The sequence below is a fragment of the Protopterus annectens genome, chromosome 9.part0 (genome assembly GCF_019279795.1).
Source record: "Protopterus annectens isolate FY-2018-M chromosome 9.part0, PAN1.0, whole genome shotgun sequence".
Taxonomy (NCBI): Eukaryota; Metazoa; Chordata; order Ceratodontiformes; family Protopteridae; genus Protopterus; species Protopterus annectens.
In genome coordinates, this window is record NC_056743.1 from 211,913,111 (window position 1) to 211,934,304 (window position 21,194).

Consider the following 21,194-nt stretch of genomic DNA (forward strand, 5'->3'; position numbering starts at 1 on the left):
AGTATGTCCTTTATCAGCTCCTCTCTCAAATCACCAAATCTTCACATTGTTTCTCAAGTCAGTTATATATGCTGCTAAAGTTTCACCAGGCTTTTGATCCCTTGTGTAAAATAAGTGCCTTTCCATTGTAATATTCTTTTGGGGATTACACATTTCTCTAAATTGATGATGTTCTTCGTGTTTCACTGTTGCAGACATCACCTGTGGCTTATCCCTGCTGTGGTAGCCCTTGGCCAGCCCAAATACCAGAGTCATTGTTTTTCTGTGTCGGCTGCTGTCGCTTGTTGACTGACTTCAGGTCGTCAGTGCTATAATGCAAGGTAACCGACACCATTACATCAGTCTTTCTTGTCGTGGAGCCCGTGGCAGAAGCTGTTCACAAGTGTGCTGGTCTGTTGCTACCAGAGTTCGAATTACAGCTGAAAACATCTAAAGCTAAGTACCCCGTTGGGGATCCTTTTTTCTTGCACTAACCGATGTCTGAAAAAGTTAACAATTGTCTTGCCTCTGGAAAGCAGATTCCACACCAAGACTTCCATTCATACTGCATCACGTGTTTAGGCCCAGACCATGACCCATGACGTCCCCTGTTGCCAGTTCTGTGCCGTCTTTAACGTGAGAACCATTCGTCATAGAGCTCTTATTGTAGACGAGCATTTTTGTCTTCTGTCTTCGCATTACAAAATGGCGTCTGTCAGCCAACAATCCATACACATTCTGAAAAAACATAGAGATAAAGATAGAGACAAACCACACACGGCTAAGCCTTCTGATGAAGCTACCGCTAAGCAGGTTGTCAGTGCTACAGAATTCAGTGAGGCCCTTTCGCAGCCCCTGATGCCTGATATGATAGTTACGCAGGCCTCTACCAAGACCCTTTCGGAGTCCGGTATGCCGCAGAAATCTTCTTTGTCTTCCGAGCCTTTGGTTGTCACTGTTTTGGTTGGGTCTGGAGCCGTGACGCAGGCACCGGTTTCCAAGGAGGCCTTTCGCACTACCGATTCTAGACAAAAAATGGCATCTTATCATCCAACTGCCATTTTTCTCAGACCAATGGATACTCTTTATTTATTTTATTTTTTTTTATTTTACATTTGTTGACCAGGATAGTCCGACTGAATGCATGTCCATTTTCAGTGGAGGCCCGGGGAGAAAAGCTCCAAGGGTAAGCAGATACAGCATTACATAATACCAGCATTACATATTACAAACAGACTATTTACAGAGATTACATAAGCAAGTGCTGCAGTAGCGTTGTCGCCTCACAGCAAGACATTGTCCCATTCGATTCTCAGCTAAAGTGTCTTCTGTGTGGAGGCGTGCATGAATGGGCGTGCCTTCATTTAAGGTTGTGCGTCAGGGCTGGTAACTCGGCACATAAAAATCCACTACCAAACATTAGCAGACCGGAGTTCCGCTGTGGCGACCCCTAACCGGGATAAGCCGAAAGACACAACAACATAAGTAAGCAAGTTAAACAAGTTCCACAGGTTACAGTTAATCCTGAGCACAAGTCAGGATTAAACTAAATTACACAGTAAACTGGTTAACAGATTTTTACACATTCTAGAGAGAGTTAGCCAGGCTTGATACATTGACATAGCCAGTTAAGTGACAAATGTTGTTCAAGTCTAGTTTTAAATTGACCTAAGGTGGAAAGTAAGGTAATATCAGCTGGAAGAGAGTTCCAGGATCTACTTACAGAGTTTGCAAAGAGAGAATCACCGTCTGTGTTATTAATTTTGCTAGTCTGAATTAGTAGTTTGTTAGATGATCAAAGCGGTCTAGGATTGTTATAGGGGGTGATAATATTTTTAAGTGCAGGAGTATTGTCCGGATTATAGAGGATTTTATAGGCCATAATCAGTTGGTTTTACTGGATTAGGCTGGGTAGTTCAAGCCACCCAAGCTGATTTAGATTGATGCAATGATGTGTCCTAAAAGGCAGCCCAGTGGCAAACCTGGCAGTGTGGTTGTAGCAAATTGAGAGTTTGTTAAGGACAGTCTTGTTTAAATTCGAGAGTAGAGGGGATGCATACAGAAGGGTTGAAAGAAGGTGAGAGCGAGCTATGGCAATTTTAGATGGAGGGGTTAGGAAGGCTTTTATTCTGTAAAGTGACCCTAGTTTTTTATTGATGGTTTTGATAGTTTGGTTAACATGTAGGCCAAATTTTAGATTATTGTCTATGATGACACCTAATAGTTTTGTAGATGGGTCAGGGGAGATTATTGTGCCATCATTTGATCTTATGGTAAAGGTGAAAGCGGTAGACCTACATGTTGGTGAAAATAACAGCATTTTAGTTTTTTTGGGAATTAGGATCAGACGATGTTCAGAAAGCCAGTTTTCTATTGCATTAAAGGTGGTCTAGGTAGCTGACCATAACTCTACTGGAGATGTGGCTGAGCAAATCAGAGTAGAGTCATCAGCATATTGGATACAGCTGACTTGTGGGATGACAGTATAAAGGTTGTTAAGGAAGATGGAGAACAGCAAGGGCCCTAGTATAGAGCCTTGTGTTACTCCAAGGGTGTTAGGTAGAAGGTTAGGGAGTTTGTTCTGCCAGAGGACAGCCTGCTGTCGACCATTCAGGTAGGATTGAAACCACTGAACAGCTCCAGTATCTAGACAGAATGCCTTAGGCCTAGAAGCCAGGCCATTCCTAGAAAATCTACCTCTAGCCACCATCTTAGGCCTGCTCCACAACTCCAAGCCTAAATGCTTAAGATGGCAGATCATCTTATCTCCTTTATCAGGGCTAGTCAGGCCACAACTTCTAAAAGGAAAAGACACCCTTCTCCTGAAATAATGACAGAGCAGGATTATAAAGGAATCTGAAGCACAAAACATGAGTAAAACTTGTAAAAAATAATAAAGCATTAATACTAGCTCACAGGAACAGACTCCACTTTAATATGAGCGCTTTCATTGGCGTAAAACCATCTGACTTCTTCAGATTAACTGAACATAAAATATCACTTCCTTTTATACAAAAAATAAAAGGAAGTAATGTTTTCTGTATTCTGAGGAATCTGATTATTCATATTTTGAAGAGGAACAACCTCTGACTGCTTATGTAGAGGAATCCATTCCTTCTGCCTCCCCACCAGAAAACATTTCCTTTGGGGAAACCGTTTGCACACTCAAGGAACATTTCCACTGGGAATCTCAGGACTTCTCTCAGTCTAAGAAAAGACTGAGAGTTTCTAGACCTACCCCAGCACAGACCACTGGCCACCCCCTATCTTAGAAGTGGTGGATGATGTTTTCCATGAATCCAGCTTAGCCCTTGATGCCCTCCCACCTGCTCCCAGTAAACCTGACAGGTATTACAGAGTACCAGATTCTCACAAATACCTGTACAGAAATCCTGCTGCAGACCCGGATGTCATTACACAGGGACCTAAAGGAGCTAAGCTTAGGTCTGCAAAGAATCCTATTCCTTCTGACAAGGATTCCAGAGCTCTGGACATATGGGGTAAAAAAGTATACACCTCTGCAACCGTAGCTATCAGAGCACTCAACTTCCTGTTCCATATGTTAAAATATCAACAACACACTTTGGAACTATTAAAGCAAAAGATTTCTACCTTTCCTGACTGTGCCAATTCAAAAGAGTTACCAGATTTACTGCACTCTACTTGTCAAGTGGCCAAACACTCATTGCACTGTGGGTATGATGCCCTAGAAGCCTCAAGCAGGGCAGCAGTGTCAGGATCTGTCTTTAGGAGACATGCATGGTTGAAGGAACAACCTCTCCCTGATCATGTCAAGTCTAAATTAATTGATGCACCCTTGGATAAGGACTGTTTGTTTGGAGTAAAAGCAGAAGAGGTACTTAAAAAGATGGAAGACAAAGCAAAATCTATGCAAACAGTAAAAGATTTCTTTCAGGTTCAACCTTCTAGGTTCAGCAGGAATTTTCCCTCTAAACACTGGTCCTTTCCTGCACCTAGCAGACAGGGGCAAGGTAAGCCCCGCAGGGACAGACTACCCAGGACCCTATCCCAGGGACAGCAGAGAACCAAAGACAGGGAGTTCTAAGCCATCCTTCTATGGCAGAAACTCTCAATGACTTCCTCTCCCCCCTCTGCCCTCCTTTCACTCACCAAAATCTAGGAGGAAGGCTCTCCCTCTGCAAAGAAAATTGGCTTTCTGTAACAAAGGTAATTTTTCAGGGATACAAATTCTCTTTCAACGAACTCCCAGTTCCAAGAGAGTACCCAGACTTACCTCCAAATCAGTGGGTAGAAGCATCGAAACAAGTCCAAACTCTCATATCGCAGGTGCAGTAGAACCTGTTCCCACAGATCAAACAGGCAAAGGCTTTTATTCCAGACTATTCCTTATTCCCAGAAAAGAGGGTACTTGGTGCCCCATCCTGGATCTGTCCATTCTGAACACCTCCCCTAGTGGTCCCCAAATTCAAAATTCTAACTTTGCAGCAGCTGCTGCCTATGCTGACAAAAGATGCCTGGTTAGTGTCTTTAGACCTTAGAGATGCCTACCTCCACATCCTCATAAGGGAATCCTGCAGGAAATTCCTGTGCTTCAGAGCAGGCTCACAACACTTTCAGTTCTCTGTGCTACCCTTTGGCTTATTTACTGCTCCCAGGGTATTCACCAAATGCTTAGCCCCGGCCATAGCACTTTTCAGACAGAGAAATATACAGATTTATCCTTATGTGGACGACTGCCTCATTCAGGTAGAGTGCAAAGAAAAGCTGCTACAGGACCTCCTCTTTGTCACAAACCTCCTAACTTCCTTAGGGTTCACCATCAATGAGAAGAAATCAAAGCAAACACCCTCCAGGAGGATCATTTTCTTGGGAGCACTGCTGGACACAGCATCCCAAATGGCCTTCCTATCCCCAGAAAAGCAGAGCTTCCTGCCTCTCTACTTTACCCAGCTGGCTTCCAGAAGTCACCTCAAGGTGAGGAAGTTCCTGCAAGCCTTGGAGTACATGGCATCTTGCAACCTTTTAATTTCTCTGGCCAGGCTTCACATGAGAAAACTTCAGTGGTATGTAAAGAACCTTTGGGGTCAGCACTCACAGCCTCTAGAGACCTCTCTCCATCTGATCCCCTGTATAAAGTCTGAGTTTCTCTGTTGGGCAGGGGCCTGTGCCAAGACCAAGGGTCTTCCCTTCATCCTCTAGCCTACTGGGCAGAACATCACCACCGATGCCTCAGACATTACGTGGGACACTCACCTAGCAGGCAGGTGCACCCAAGGTCTTTGGGATGCCTAGCACCTTCCCTTACACATCAACCAGAAGGCAATGATGGCAGTACAAAAGGCTCTGACATCCTTCAAACCCCATCTCAGGCCAGGGCTTCTCCTCATCAAAACAGACAACACCACAGTAATGTGGTACATCAACAAACCGGGAGGGATCCATTCTTACCCTCTGTACAGGTTAGCCATGAACCTCTGGTTGACAGCCTCCTCCATGGGATTACACCTTATACTCCAATACCTACCAGGGATCAACAATACACTGGAAGACCACTTAAACAGAAACTTACTGGAGCCCCATGAATGGCAGCTCCACAGAAAAGTCTTTTTGCAAGTCACTCAGGAGTGGAGAACTCCCGAGGTGGATCTCTTTGCTTCGCACCTCAACCACCAGCTAAAAAAAAGTCTGTACCAGGAACTATCATCACCTACCGTGGAAGGTGGATGGCTTGACCTTCCCCTGGAACTCCCTCTTTGTGTACGCATTCCCTCCTCTGCCTCTTATTCCTAAGGTATTTATCAAGCTAAGGGAGGAGAGACCAAAGGCCATCCTCATTGACCCAGACAGCATTGGTACCCCTTACTGGTACCGCCTGACCTCACAGCCGCTTCCCCTGATCTCAGAACTCTTGACTCAGATGTGGGGGGGGGGGGGGTTGTACCTAGACTTGCAGACTCTCAAACTGTCAGCATGGCTAATACTATAAATGCAAACAAGGGGCCCCTGTTAAGCAAACCAGTCCTAGACATTATCATAGAGGCCAGAAGGCCCAGCACCAGAAAATATTACACAGGGAAATGGAAAAGATTCTGCTCCTGGAGCCAGTCCAGAGGGGGCATTTCCTCACAACCTTCCATCCCTTTTATCCTGGACTATCTAGTGGAGTTATTCAATAGTGGCCTCTCCTTCTCTTCTATTAAAATGCATGCCTCAGCCATTTCAGCTCATTTTGATACAGACCAGCCCCTGTTCTCAAATCCTTTGATTAAACAATTCCTCAGAGGGGCTTCTAATATCAGACCTCCCAGAAGGCCACACACGCCAGCCTGGGACCCGAATTATGTTTTGGAAAAACTAACCTTACCACCCTTCAGACCTGCTGCTTCAGCAGAACTGAAATACCTCTCCTTGAAGACTGCTTTCCTATTAGCTATCACCTCAGCCAGAAGGGTTTCAGAACTTCAGGCACTGATGGCCCTTGAGCCCTTCATAATTTTCCATGCAGACAGAGTCTCCTTGAGGTCTAACCTCTCCTTTATGCCCAAGGTGGTACCTAATGTGACTCTCAACCAGGTCATACATCTACCAATCTTCTTCCCTCACCCTCACAACAAGGGGGAAAGAATGTTTCACTCACTAGACATGCACAGACAGCTCAGATGCAACCTGGACTGTACTAAACCCTTCAGGAAAACAGACCAACTTCTTGTCATCTTTGCCCCAGGGGCAGAGGGGAAGCCCATTTCCAAGCAAACCATTTCCAAAAGGATATTACACTGTATCCATTTTTGCTACAGATTACATGGGAAACCACCCCCAAGTCTGTTTGTACCCATTCCACTAGGGCAGCCTCCACTTCCACAGCATTCCTCAGAGGAGATCCCACCAGGGATATCTTGGAAGCTGCCACCTGGACCTCTGTCCATACCTTTGAAAAGCATTACCACCTACCTCTTTTCTCTAAGGCTAGTGCAGGGTTTGCCTCTGCAGTTCTGCAGGGGATGCTTACCCATGCCTAGGTCTCTAACTAATCCTTCCATCCCTCTCCTCAGCTTTGGGAATCCTCCCACAGGTGATGACTCAAACAGTGAAACAGGAAGAACATAGTACAGTTGTGTACACTTACCATAAATGTAGATGTTCGAGTATATTCACTGTTGCAGTCCTGGTTTCCCCTCCCTCCTTCCCCCTTGTATCCTCTTTCCTTAAGGTGACATAAGCTTCTTACGGTGGCTTTTAGCCACCAGGCCCACTTTACGATATTTTCTTGGGCTTCTGACTGATCAGGGCAAGAAAAACTGATGTAATGGTGTCAGCTGCCTTGCTTTATAGCACTGATAACCTGACGTCAGTCAACAAGTGACAGCAGCTGACACAGAAAAACATTGACTATGATATTCGGGTCGGCCAAGGGCTTTCACAGCAGGGATAACCCACAGGTGATGACTGTAACAGTGAATGCACTCAAACATCTACATTTATGGTAAGTGTACACAGCTGTTCTATTTATGCACTCGGGGTCTTCCCTTGTTTCATCTGGTACAACTATATGGTGGTTTTCTCCCTCCCCTGCAAACACAGCAGGTGCATACACAAATCAACGCTCTCTTTCAGTGGCCTCTGAACCAGCTAAATTAAACAAAGTAAATGCCTTTGTATGTGCGTCTTTGTCAGAAAAAGCAGCTTGTATGAAAATATCGGATTACTGCTCAAACACTCTCCAGTTTTCTGCAATATTGTTATCAAACACAAGTGGTGTAGGTCTCTGAAATCCCTCTGCCATGACCACAGTTTATAGTAAAACACAATGCAAAATAGCCCTTGTAATTATGTATGAACATTCCCACACACCAGGTACTTGTAATAATAATAAAATGCACAATAAGCTCTTCAAAGTACTGTACTCTGCGAAATATGCTTTGAAATAACTGTACTTTGTGAAATTTTCTTTGAAACAACTTACTTTGCAAAATAACTGCACTGTAATAATGCACATACTTGCAAACACTTTCCACATTTTGGATATTTTGAATAGCTTAGTTAATACAAAAAAGTAGCACATAGCAAAAAATATGGCCACTGTCCCTTTTTTTGTACATTTTATGTGATTTGGATATTGTTTTGAACATTTTCGTAATTATTTTGAATATTTTTATCAGTATGTTGCAGTTTCAGACATTTCGTTTAATAAGAAATTTGTTTTGAGTGTTCTGAGTGCTTTGTTTTATATTTGTAGCAAAATAAATCATTTAAGCAAGTTTTAGTACTTGGAATTCATTTCTCACCTGTTTTCTGAGTCGTTTAAGCAGTAGGGATGATCCACTCCTATATATTCCTCCAACTTTAACCGGTTGCTTCATGGCTGTAACGCTTGATCCCGTTCTGACACCATGTCGCTCTTCTTATGTTCATTAAGAAGACGTTGAGGCTTGTGTGTTTATTTAAGTAATTTATTGTATACAAATGCATCAAGGTGGATGACAAGAACATTAAACTTAAATGAACGGTCTAACTCACTGACTGACTGACTACATACTTGCATGCTCTCACTCTGGCTGCTCAATCAAAATGGCAGTCTTGCTTGCATGTGCTGACTTACTGGAAAGCTTCTTAAAGGTATATCACACACACTTATCTACAAGTACCTCCTGTCGTCACATCCACCATGTAAGTGAGTGGTGTAATAATAATAATACCTATAAGTTGTTCCCACCATATAACTGAGTGGTATAACAATAATAACTATAAGAAGTTCTCACCATATAACTGAGTAGTGTAATAATAATCACTGTAAGTACTTCCCATCTTATAACTGAGTAGTTTAATAGTAGTACCTATAAGACGTTCCCATCATCTAACTGAATGGTGTAATAACAATGCTTATAAGTAGATGTCCTTCAAGAATGCAACTGCAGTCATAACATATGGGTTGTCCTGCCTCAGGCAGCCCTCGGATGGCCGGATTCCAAAGTCAGGGTCCGGCGTCGGCTGGTGTCGCCTCCTCTCCGACGTCAGCACGGCTGGAGTATAAAGGCATCGGCCGACACCATCTTCTTCAGTCTTTCTTGCCGCGCGGTGCCCGAAGCAGAAGCAGTTCGCAAGTGCCGGTCGGTCAGCTCCTGTGTTTTCAGTACCGAAGTCATCTAAAAGCTAAGTACCCCATTGGGGAACATTTTTCTTGCCTCAGCCGATGTCAGAACAAATTGAGAAAGTTAATAACTGTTTGTCTTGTGGTAAACAAATACCTCATAAGGACTTCCATTCTTACTGCCTTCCTTGCCTGGGCCCAGACCACGACGTCTCGGCCTGTGCTTGCTTTAATAAGCGCACTCTCAGGTGCCGGGCAGAATTTGATGAAGACTTTTTCGGCGAATCCTTTGCGTATATCATGCCGTCGGATCAACCGACAGCTCAATCTTCCAAAAAACAGAAGGACCGGGACCGACATCCTCGGCCCGCGTCCTCTACCGATGCTACTCCTAGACCCTCCGCTAGTGCTTCGGTCCCTGCGGAAGTGGTAATTCAACCGCTCCAGGCCGACGACACAGCGTTAGCATGTCCTTCGGTCCTGGAGACCGCTCCAGTGCCGGTTGTTGATTTTCCCCCGGAAACCGAAGTTCTGGATTTACCCGACACCATTCCGGTGGACAAGGTCACTCCTGCACGTGGGGCTGCTAGGCCTCCTGTTTCTATGTCCATCAAGGCCTTTGCACGTGCTAAGGCCACCAGCCAGGCCAAGGCCCATCCTAAATCTGCTGTCCAGGCCTCCTCTTCTGATAAACAGATAATGTCTCTTGCTGCAGACCTTATTTCTCTTATCAGGGGGTCTCAGCCTCACCCAGACAGAGGTTCTCAGCCTCCTGCAGAGAAAAGGCCTAGAACTGAGCAGACTGAAAACCTCTCTTCAGATGAGGCCTCTGGGGATTCTGAGCATTCAGATACTCAAGAAGAATCCTTCCAGGCCTATGAGGACTCTGATGCTGAGGAATCAATTCCCTCTGCCTCTCCTCCAGAGGATTTCTCGTTTGGTGAAGTCCTGCACTCAATGAGGGAACATTTCCTATGGCAGGGTCAGGAATTCTCCGATTCCAGGAAAAGGCTACGTACCTTCCTCAAGCTTCCCCCGCACAGACCTTTAGCTATTCCCCCTGTGATGGATGTTTTGGATGATGTTTTCTCCGACTTCAGTGCTAACCCTGATTCTCTCCCCCCTGCTCCTGTCAAGCCAGACAGATATTACAGAGTCCCTGACACTCACAAACATCTCTTTAAGGCCCACTCCGTGGATTTAGAAACTATTTCACAGGGCCCCAAGGGAGTGGCTACCTCCACTGCCAAGAATCCTTTGCCAGCGGATAGGGAAGCTAGGTCTCTGGAGAGATGGGGTAAAAAAGTTTATACCTCTACCACCCTAGCCATGAGGTCACTTAACTGCCTTTTCATATGTTTCAGTACCAGGATTTTTACTGGATGATTTACAGAAAAGTTAGCCTCTCCTGAGCCTATTGATAGAAAGGCATTGCAGGATCACATACATAACACTCAGCAGGTTAACAATCATTTTCTTCAGTGTGGTTATGATGCATTGGAGGCTTCATGTAGGGCAGCTATGACTGGGGCTGTGATTCGTAGACATGCTTGGTTAAAAGATCAGCCACTGCCAGACCATGTAAAAGTAAAGTTACTTGATGCACCTCTGGAAAAACAGAAGCTTTTTGGTGCTAATGCACAAGATGTGTTGAAGTCTATTGAGGAAAAAGCTAAGTCAGTGCAGACGGTCAAGGATTTCCTCCAGGTTCAGCCACCCAGATTTAGTAGAAACTGGCCTTCAAAGAATTGGTCCTTCCCAGACTCGGATAAGTTTCAAAGAGGAAAGAACAGGCATGGCCGAGGCCGAGGGCAATATCGAGGCTCCTACAGGGGCCGCCAATGGCAACCTCCAAATCAAAGAAGTGCTGCAGCCAGTCCAGCTGCACCACAAGGACAATCACAATGACTTGACTTTCTTACCGCCTACAAGGGCTCAGAGAGAAGCACCCTTGGGCGGAAAATTATCCTTATTCTCAAAAAACTGGCATATCTTAACCAAGGACAGCTGGATTCTGGATTTAATAGACAAGGGTTACAGATTCCACTTCCATACTTTACCTACAAGACAAGGCATGCCAAACCTGCCACACCATCAAAGGGCAGAGGCACTCATTCAAGTTTCAAAGCTATTAACTAGAAAAGCAATAGAAAAGGTACCTCCTCAGGAACAAGGCCAGGGATTTTACTCAAGACTGTTCCTTGTTCCAAGAAAGGAAAACAAATGGAGGCCTATACTGGACTTGTCTACTCTAAATACCTTTCTCATTGTGCCAAAGTTCAAAATGCTGACGTTACAGCAACTCCTTCTCATGCTGGGCAAGGGGTCTTGGCTGGTCGCTCTGGACCTCAAGGAGGCATACCTGCATGTCCCAATCAGACAAAGCTGCAGAAAATACCTCAGATTTCTTGTAGGGACAGAGCATTATCAATTCTCAGCATTGCCGTTTGGCTTATCTACTGTGCCCAGAGTGTTCACGAAATGCCTGGCATCAGTAGTGGCACACTGCAGACTCCAGGGAATTCAGATATACCCTTACCTGGACGACTGCCTTATACAAGCAGACAACAAACAAACCTTAACAAAAAACTTGGACTATGTCATGCAATTACTACAGGCCTTGGAATACACAGTCAACATTCAAAAATCAAGACTACTGCCATCCCAACAGATTTTTTTCCTGGGAGCCAAACTGGACACAGAAACACAAATGGCCTACCTCACAGAGGGAAAACAACAGCAGTTACCAGAGTACTTCAAAGGCCTAGCACAGCTCTCCCAGCTGACTGCAAGGAAACTCCTGCAGGCCCTGGGATTCATGTCATCATGCATTCTTCTGATACCTTTGGCAAGACTTCATATGAGAAAGCTGCAATAGTATTTGAAAAGCTTATGGTCCCAACACAGCCAAAGCCTAGAGGACGTAATCCCACTTATTCCATGTCTGCAAAAAGAATTCTTGTGGTGGGCTCAAGCAAGTCAGTTAAACAAGGGCATGTCTTTCAACAGACCTCAAGCAGGTCAAATGATTACAACAGATGCCTCAGATCATGGATGGGGGGCACATGGAGGGCAGATGCGTTCAAGGTCAATGGACACCAAAGGAAAGACATCTGCACATAAACCAAAAAGAGATGTTGGCAGTGATACATGCAATCGAGAGTTTCGAAAGATCACTGCAACAAGGACATTTGCTAATAAGGACAGACAACACCACTGTCATGTGGTATATAAACAAGCAGGGAGGGACTCATTCATACCCCCTCGGCAGACTAACAATGATTCTCTGGGAAAAAGCACTGAGTCTGAAGATACACCTGCAATCCCAGTTTGTGCCAGGCAAGGACAATGTACTGGCGGACAAGGTGAGCAGAAATTTCTTGGATCCACACGAATGGATGCTGCATCCCCACATTTTCTCTCAAATAACAAAGACATGGGGAAGACCGGACATAGATCTCTTTGCAAAGCAAGAACTGAATCAAGTAACATGAAAAGTCCCACAAGCAGATACCAGCGTAACTCTAATCACTCAATGCAGTCACCTTAATGTGAGTGTAAATTCACTCTGTAGCAACGTTGTGCAGCTTAAATGAAGGCTTCAATAGTTAGTTTAATTCCTTTATTTAACGAAACAGCAAAGTACAAAGATCTCCGACTTCCAACAAGCGCTTTCGCCTGGTTGTACCAGGCTTTTTCAAGTTGATTTAAACAGCAAATACTCATCACTTTTATATTGTAAAAGTTAGTCATGTGTTATGATTAACACTTACTAATTGAAGTAATTAAATCAATCTTATGCAAGTGCAAAAACATCCCTTAAAAAATAGCACTATGTGCTTGTCGGTTTAAAATTACAAGCATAGGTTATGTAGGAATATATTCACATTTCTTATTAAAATCCAAAGTCAAAAAGATTCATTCAGTTGTGTGTTAAGAATAAATAAAACTGTTGTTAAAATAGGTGTAAAATACAACCTCTTAAATTTTAATTTTTGCATATATGAATATATAAAAAATCATAAACTTTTAAAAACTGTTCTTAAAATAAAGCTAGTGAACTGATATTAATTACATACATAGAATAATGGGGGTGACCTTATAACTATAAGGTTGACCATGTGGAATGAAAGCAAATCTAGTTGATTAAACCAAAAAAGGCTCATAGTGACCCTTTGCAAATACAATTACAACAGTTTGTCTCTGTTCATTTTTAACACGCTAGTCAGGCTTATGCTGTCATTCAACCCCGGGGGCTGGGTAGCGTTTAGCTTAATCTGCCAAATGAGTTCTCGATTCTCTAACCGAGTTTCCCAATCCCCACCCCTGGGGTCCTGGGTAACCTGTTCTATCACGAAGAACTTTAGTTTCATGTTAGGGCAGCTCAAAAAATGCTTATAAAAGGCATTAGTGTCCCTTTTTCTTTCTATGTCGTTCAGATACTCATAAATCCGCCTTTTGAGCATCCTTTCTGTCTTCCCTATATAAAAACTGTCACAAGATAGGCAGGCTCCCAAGTATACCACCCCTTTGGTTGTGCATGTGTATCGACCATGGGAGTTCAAATAAACCTTTCTAGCAGCCAAAAAGTAACTTTCTTCTTCTGTAATGTGTGGGCACTGGTTACAAGCACCACATTTGTATGTGCCTGATTTCTTTGAGGTTAACTCTGCAATTCCGGAGTCATTGTTTCCCTTTTTAATTTCAAATAACCCCTTTAGATTAATGTCTCTTTTCCTAGTAAAAGCCACTTTCTCTGGTAAGAACTGGTGAATGTCATTGTGTGAAGTTAAAATGGGCCAAAAAGTGTTAATGGTGTTTTCTACCAAGCCCGAGTCTCCATTATATGTATAAACAAAATTGTTTATTAATGATGTATTCCTCTGATTTATATTGGATTGTGTTGTAAACAATCCTTTTCCTAAAAGGAGGGGATATAGTGAATCTCTTTTCTCTATTATTTCTGATGCTAATTCTTTTACTAAAGAGTGGGGATATCCTCTTTGCAAGAACATGTCCTCTAATATGCTTATTTCCCGCAGGAAAAGTTCCATTGTGCTGGACATCCTTGAGGCCCTTATAAATTGCCCCTTTATTACACCTCTCTTTGTATAATGTAGATGCCCGCTGTCATAGTGTAGAAAGGTGTTGGAGTATGTATTCTTTCTATATATACATGTTTGAAAGCAACCTGCTTCCATGTCCTTGGTAAGCAAAATGTCCAAATAATGTAAGGAGAAGTCACTAATTTCGTGTGTGAAAGCCAAAAATGCAGTTGTCGAATTCAAATAAATGAAGAAGTCCATAAACCTATCTTTGCTACCTTTCCACAGGATACATATATCATCAAGATAACGCTTGTAAAATAAAATATGTTCTTTCCATTCTGTGGTATGGATAAACTCCTTTTCCCATCTGTATAGGACAATGTTAGCATAAGATGATGCGCATGAAGCGCCCATCGCCACTCCTTTTTTCTGTTTAAAAATCTCCCCATTAAAGTAAATGAAATTATTTAATAAAACAGTCTCCATAAATTGTACCGTAAGATTAATCAAATCACCATTTAGATTAGACTCACTTGCCAAAATTTCATTAAACCAGTCCAAACCTGTGGTGTGAAGAATACTGGGGAACAACTCTATAACATCTATGGTGACCATAAGTAGGTCAGGGTCAAACAGGTTGGGCGTAATGCTGCTAATAAATTCCCAAGAGTCTTTACAAATAAATGTGAAAGTGGAAATTAGTTGCTTCAAATTTTGATCAATAAATATGCTTAAAGGCTCAGTAATGCTGCCAGCTCCTGCTACTATAGGCCTAAATTTAAGAGGTGCTAATCCCTTATGCACCTTTGGTATCCCGAAAATGACCGGGATCTTAGGTTTGGGGACAGAAAGAAAATTGTACAGTTTTTCATTAATACCTCCCTGATTGAGGTAGTCCTTAAGCAAGTAATGTGTCTTAGAGATAGCTAGGTTGTATTCATTCCTTGAAACAAGTTCATAAGTCTCTACGTCTTGAAGAATATTATGTATGTAGATGTCATATTCAAGATTGTGCATGAGGACTATCCCTCCCCCTTTATCGGGTTTCATCACCCTAATGTTTTCCTTGTTTAGACGTTCAATAAGTTGTTGTAAATGAAAGTCTAAGTTAGTTGATGTTTGTTTACAGTGTGGTCTGTGGCTATTCCTAAGTGTTTTTTCCACTAGTTCGTCAAATACTTTCAAATTGGGGTGTGTAGGGGGGAAAGAAGTACTCCTGCTAAGTGCATGGTCTGGTTGCTCTTGTCCTTTGAAATAAACAGCTAGATTAAGTTTCCTAATAAATAATTTGAATTGAATTGAATCAGACACATTTCCAACACAGTTGGAACAGGGGGCGCAGATAGATGCAGATAATGTCATATATGATGTTAGACAATGTAGTTGAATTGAATCTGGACATAGAAGGATGCCAGATTTTCAGTGAAAATAATTTTATGATTTACAATTACACAGACATTAACATTACTTCTGAATTTTTTCAGTTATTCACAAAGGGTCTACCATTTGTTCCTACCCGTCCTATGAACCTTCCTAAATTATTAGTTGAATTCAAATTATTTATTAGGAAACTTAATCTAGCTGTTTATTTCAAAGGACAAGAGCAACCAGACCATGCACTTAGCAGAAGGAGTACTTTTAACCCCCCTACACACCCCAATTTGAAAGTATTTGATGAACTAGTGGAAAAAACAATTAGGAATAGCCACAGACCACACTGTAAACAAACATCAACTAACTTAGACTTTCATTTACAACAACTTATTGAATGTCTAAACAAGGAAAACATTAGGGTGATGAAACCTGATAAAGGGGGAGGGATAGTCCTCATGCACAATCTTGAATATGACACCTACATACATAATATTCTTCAAGACGTAGAGACTTATGAACTTGTTTCAAGGAATGAATACAACCTAGCTATCTCTAAGACACATTACTTGCTTAAGGACTACCTCAATCAGGGAGGTATTAATGAAAAACTGTACAATTTTCTTTCTGTCCCCAAACCTAAGATCCCGGTCATTTTCGGGATACCAAAGGTGCATAAGGGATTAGCACCTCTTAAATTTAGGCCTATAGTAGCAGGAGCTGGCAGCATTACTGAGCCTTTAAGCATATTTATTGATCAAAATTTGAAACAACTAATTTCCACTTTTACATTTATTTGTAAAGACTCTTGGGAATTTATTAGTAGTATTACGCCCAACCTGTTTGACCCTGACCTACTTATGGTTACCATAGACGTTATAGAGTTGTTCCCCAGTATTCCTCACACCACAGGTTTGGACTGGTTTAATGAAATTTTGGCAAGTGAGTCTAATTTAAATGGTGGTTTGATTAATCTTACGGTACAATTTATGGAGACTGTTTTATTAAACAATTTCATTTACTTTAATGGGGAGATTTTTAAACAGAAAAAAGGAGTGGCGATGGGCGCTTCATGCGCATCATCTTATGCTAACATTGTCCTATACAGATGAGAAAAGGTGTTTATCCATACCACAGAATGGAAAGAACATATTTTATTTTACAAGCGTTATCTTGATGATATATGTATCCTGTGGAAAGATAGCAAAGATAGGTTTATGGACTTCTTCATTTATTTGAATTCGACCACTGCATTTTTGGCTTTCACACACGAAATTAGTGACTTCTCCTTACATTATTTGGACATTTTGCTTACCAAGGACATGGAAGCAGGTTGCTTTCAAACATGTATATATAGAAAGAATACATACTCCAACACCTTTCTACATTATGACAGCGGGCATCTACATTATACAAAGAGAGGTGTAATAAAGGGGCAATTTATAAGGGCCTCAAGGATGTCCAGCACAATGGAACTTTTCCTGGGAAATAAGCATATTAGAGGACATGTTCTTGCAAAGAGGATATCCCCACTCTTTAGTAAAAGAATTAGCATCAGAAATAATAGAGAAAAGAGATTCACTATATCCCCCCCTTTTAGGAAAAGGATTGTTTACAACACAATCCAATATAAATCAGAGGAATACATCATTAATAAACAATTTTGTTTATACATATAATGGAGACTCGGGCTTGGTAGAAAACACCATTAACACTTTTTGGCCCATTTTAACTTCACACAATGACATTCACCAGTTCTTACCAGAGAAAGTGGCTTTTACTAGGAAAAGAGACATTAATCTAAAGGGGTTATTTGAAATTAAAAAGGGAAACAATGAATCCGGAATTGCAGGGTTAACCTCAAAGAAATCAGGCGCATACAAATGTGGTGCTTGTAACCAGTGCCCACACATTATAGAAGAAGAAAGTTACTTTTTGGCTGCTAGAAAGGTTTATTTGAACTCCCATGGTCGATACACATGCACAACCAAAGGGGTGGTATACTTGGGAGCCTGCCTATCTTGTGACAGTTTTTATATAGGGAAGACAGAAAGGATGCTCAAAAGGCGGATTTATGAGCATCTGAATGACATAGAAAGAAAAAGGGACACTAATGCCTTTTATAAGCATTTTTTGAGCTGCCCTAACATGAAACTAAAGTTCTTCGTGATAGAACAGGTTACCCAGGACCCCAGGGGTGGGGATTGGGAAACTTGGTTAGAGAATCGAGAACTCATTTGGCAGATTAAGCTAAATGCTACCCAGCCCCCGGGGTTGAATGACAGCATAAGCCTGACTAGCGTGTTAAAAATGAACAGAGACAAATTGTTGTAATTGTATTTGCAAAGGGGTCACTATTAGCCTTTTTTGGTTTAATTAACTAGATTTGCTTTCATTCCACATGGTCAACCTCATAGTTATAAGGTCACCCCCATTATTCTATGTATGTAATTAATATCAGTTCACTAGCTTTATTTTAAGAACAGTTTTTACAAGTTTATGATTTTTTATATATTCATATATGCAAAAATTAAAATTTAAGAGGTTGTATTTTATACCTATTTTAACAACCGTTTTATTTATTTTTAACACACAACTGAATGAATCTTTTTGACTTTGGATTTTAATAAGAAATGTGAATATATTCCTACATAACCTATGCTTGTAATTTTAAACCGACAAGCACATAGTGCTATTTTTTAAGGGATGTTTTTGCACTTGCATAAGATTGATTTAATTACTTCAATTAGTAAGTGATAATCATAACACATGACTAACTTTTACAATATAAAAGTGATGAGTATTTGCTGTTTAAATCAACTTGAAAAAGCCTGGTACAACCAGGCGAAAGCGCTTGTTGGAAGTCGGAGATCTTTGTATTTTGCTGTTTCGTTAAATAAAGGAATTAAACTAACTATTGAAGCCTTCATTTAAGCTGCACAACGTTGCTACAGAGTGAATTTACACTCACATTAAGGTGACTAGCCTGGGCAACGGATGCTCTCTCCTTCAGCTGGAGCTCCCTAAACATTTATGCATTTCCTCCTCTGCCACTGTTGACCAAGGTGATTCTGAAGATCAAAGCAGAACAACCAACAGGCATTTTGATAGCTCCAGACTGGCCAAAACCAACACTGGTACCCATTGCTGGTGAGCATAACTCGGACCAAACTGTGGCCTCTGCCCCTATGGTCCCTGCTTCTAACACAACACAACTACAGGACTGTTCACCAAAACCTGAAAACATTACATCTGACAGCCTGGAGGTTACTTTAACTCCTTCCACTTCCTCTCTTTCCAAGACAGTTCAGGACATCTTATTGGAAGCACGCAGACCTTCCACCAGAAAAACCTATTCAGCCAAGTGGAAGAGATTTAGCATCTGGGCTGCCAACAGGGGTCAGAATACAACAGTACTGAGTGTACCTCAGATATTGGAATACTTGGCAGAAATGTTTAATTCTGGACTCTCATATTCATCCATAAAGATTCATGCCTCAGCAATCTCAGCAAGATACAATTGTGATCCACCAGTGTTTTTACATCCTTTGCTAAGACAGTTCCTAAGAGGGATAAAGAATATCAAGCCCCCCAGAAAACAACCAGTACCTGCATGGGACCTCAATTTTGTATTGGAAAAATTAACTCTTCCTCCCTTTGAGCCAGCAGCAACCTCAGAGATGCAATTTCTATCATGGAAAACGGTTTTTCTATTGGCAGTCACATCAGCAAGAAGAGTCTCGGAGATACAGGCACTCATGGCAGTACCTCCTTTTCTCATTTTTCATCAGGACAGAGTCTCTCTAAGAACAAATCCTTCTTTCATGCCAAAAGTAATTTCCAGGGTGTCTCTAAATCAAGCTATTCACCTTCCTACTTTCTTCCCCAATCCTCAAAATAGGGGGGAAAGACTGCTGCATACCTTGGACATACACAGGCAACTACGCTACTGCAAGGAAAAGCAATCTCCAAGCAAACAATATCAAAATGGATTGGACACTGCATCAGATTCTGCTATTCTTACCATGGAAAAAGTGTGCCAGCCAATATTAGGCCACATTCCACCAGAGCTATAGCCACATCCACAGCTTTCCTAAGAGGAGTGGCTACAAAGGACATTCTAGAGGCTGCTACATGGAGCTCCGTGCATACATTTACCAAGCACTACAACCTGCCTTTATACTCCAGATCCCGAGCAGGCTTTGCCTCGGCAGTCCTGCAGGGCATTTTAGCTACACCATCTTTTTCTTAGCTCCATCCACCCCCAGCTTGGCTATGGTATTCAACCCATATGTTATGACTGCAGTTGCATTCTTGAAGGACATAGTACAGTTTTGTACCTACCATAAATGTAGATGTCCGATAGATATGCAACTGCAGTCGGATTTTCCCTCCCTCCTTCCCCTCTTTTCTTTCTTTTGGGTCCATTCCCCCTGTTCCTTTTAGCTGGGGGTATTTACTATGGTGTATCTGTTTATTACTATTGTGCATGTCTGGAATTGTTTATCCATTCACCAAATTTAGCCTTCCTAGGAGGGCACCTGGCATCTGGGGCAAGAAACACTGAAGAAGATGGCGTCGGCCGATGCCTTTATACTCCAGCCGTGCTGACATCGGAGAGGAGGCGACACCAGCTGACGCCGGACCCAGACTTTGGAATCCGGCCGACCGAGAGCTGCCTGAGGCAGGACAACCCATATGTTATGACTGCAGTTGCATATCTATCGGACATCTACATTTATGGTAGGTACAAAACTGTACTATGTCCTTCTGTTCTAATGTTGCAGTATTCATAACATGACTGAGATCCTCTGCCCAAAGCGAATCAGTGTCTGGCCAGCATGCAACAGCATTGAGCTACTGCAAGTACATGGGATGTCGCATGTATGGCTTGTTGAACGTCAGCCATAAAAAGGATGTCGGCATGTATAATCCTCTGAATTTTTCTGCTGCTATTCGGAATGCTTGACTCGTATGTCGGTCTGCTGCCTCTTTCTGTCTTGCTGTTTTTAGATAAGTGCCCCATTAGTATTTATATTTTTTATTGCTGCTGCCTTTTTTGTTATGTCATCCAAGAAAGGCAAGTGTAGGTGTGGAAGGCAAGTTCCACATAAGGACAGTCCTGATCTTAGCCTTTTTTGTCTAGGCCCAAATCACGACCACCATTCCTTTGCTATTTTTCAGGTCTTTGTTACAAAGACCTCACAAAGCCATCTTTCAGCTTTGAGTCTTTATTTAGAGAATCAACGTGTGAAAAGATTAGCTAAGGATGTTATAGAGGGTTCTTTGGGTCCTTTTGCCAAGCTGACTTTGAAGAGGAAAGTCAGTAAGCCAAAGCCTGAATCCTCTTCTGCTGCATCTCTTTCCACTGACTTATCCATTGAAGTTAGTGAAGACCTGGAGGTACGTTTGGAGGTTTGGTTTGGTTCTTCGGCAGGTGCCACCTCAGAGTCTATTAGAATGTGACCTAGGCACGTCCTCAGAAGCAGTGCAGATATCTGTATTGGATGGTGAAGGGGAACCACAGCTTGTAGTGTTGGTCCAGAGATATACCTCAGATTCTTGTATGGGAAGATGTCCTGGTGTCAGTCGTTGAAGACAGGCATATGTCTGGTCCTTCCACTGGCCATCAAGCAGAGGTGCATGTTAAGAAAAAATAAAAAAAAACTAAGCATCTTCCAGCTCTTAAGTTGCATCAGTCAGATTGGAATACTTTTTCACAGGGA